Here is a 1815-nt window from a genome sequence, read left to right as displayed (position 1 = left end):
AAGGGATGAGCACCAAGGATTGCTGGCAACCAGAAGCTAGAAAAGGCAGAAGCCCACTGGATGCAGTGGCACACACCTGTAATCCCAGTAACTTGGGAGGCTGAGGCAGGAGGATTGCAAGTTCAAAGCCAGCCTCAGCAAAAGCAAAGTGCTAAGCAACTCAGTGAGACTCTGTCTCTAAATAAAATACAAAAGAGGGCTGAAAATATGGTTCACTGGTTGGGTGCCTCTGAGTTCAATCTCCAGTACTAAAAAAAAAAAGGCAGGATCCTTCTCCAAAGCTATCAGATAAAATATGATCTTGCTGACACCTTAATTTCTGACTTCTCACCTCCCAAAGTGTGAGAAAATAAATTTCTGTTGCTTTAACCCACCCGTTTTTGTGGTATAGTATTTCCTAGGGTATGAATACAGTTGATGAGCAGTCATGGAAACTTCAGTATGGGTAATAATAGCACTTTATAATTTTCAGTAGCTTCAGAAATAATTCCAATAGATCCCCACAAATACTGTAAAGTAGCAGTATAGTTTATAGATAAGGTAATGATCAGAGGTATTAGGAACATGACAGAGTGACAGAGTTTAAACCCAAGTAAAGAGACCTATTAAATTCTCTGACCTTATTAAACAAACATTCCATCCCTTCCCACTTTTAAGTTTCTTTTCCCATCACGGCTCCATTTATTTTTTATCTCCAGCAATTTGTTTCCAGGAAGATCTCTTATCAGTCGTTTAGATGAACATGAATTTTGCCAATATCACATTATCTAAATTTCTGCATTGTACAGCCTTCACTCTTTATCTTTTGTAAGAAAGCTCAGGCATCCTCAGTAGACAAGAATGATAAACTGAGGGAAAACAGGTCAGACACAGGGCAGCAGCCTACTACACTAACTTTAGTAAACAGTCAGGAGAGTAGGATCTATCTGAATCCAGTATGACCTCATCTTAACTTGGGCATTTTATGGGCAAACACCCTAATGCAAAGGTCACATTTTGGGGTTCTCCAGGGAAAAGAATTTTGGGAACACCTTTCAACACAGTACACTAGCTAAATGTTTTTCTCCACAGATCTACCCTTGAATCTCTCTCCTCATAGTTCACTCTCTCCTTTCACAATCTCCTTCACCACCACAGTCAGTCAGAGCCAATATTTGCAGGAAATATTTTTTTTTCCCTGCAGAAAGCTGTTAAACATGTCAACAGTCCACTGTCAATATAGATTTCCTATTACATTCTAGCACAAAGAGATTTGGCATCTTCCCTAAGTTTGCACAGCTCCTCATTTTAGGATAAACAGGAGCCTTTGGTTCAGTTCCTCCCCCACCCCCTCCCCCCCACCCCACACACTAAACCATCTTCACTTTCATAGACTGATAGATGCTGCTTTAGCTGCTCTTTGGGACTAAAGTAAAAACTTTCAGCCAAATAACTACCAAATACAACCTTGTCAGTACATATCATTCTTTAAAGCACTTGTAAAAGCTTTACAATCAGAAAGTCTTGGCCCGTTCCTGGCTCTGCCGAGGGGGGGGGGGAGGGCACAAAAATATCATTAATCTCTCCGAGCTTCGGTTTCTACACATAACAGAACACCTATTCTAGATATTTTATTGCAATGATTAAATGATAGGCTAAGATCAGAAGCTCAGGAACCCAAGCTGCAAGACTTCAACATAAACGCTTTAGATCTCAGGCCACCTCTGCAAGAGAACCTCTCACAGAGGCGCACGCGCCGCGTGAGGGCCCCGGGCCCGGAGGACCCGAAGGGCCGCTCCGCCCCGCCCCACTGGGGCGCCTGGAGCGCCTGATCGC

This window comes from Urocitellus parryii, chromosome 6 (assembly GCF_045843805.1).
Source record: "Urocitellus parryii isolate mUroPar1 chromosome 6, mUroPar1.hap1, whole genome shotgun sequence".
In the NCBI taxonomy this organism is placed as follows: Eukaryota; Metazoa; Chordata; class Mammalia; order Rodentia; family Sciuridae; genus Urocitellus; species Urocitellus parryii.
The sequence above is the reverse complement of the archived record's forward strand: the minus strand, read 5'-3'. Positions refer to the sequence as shown.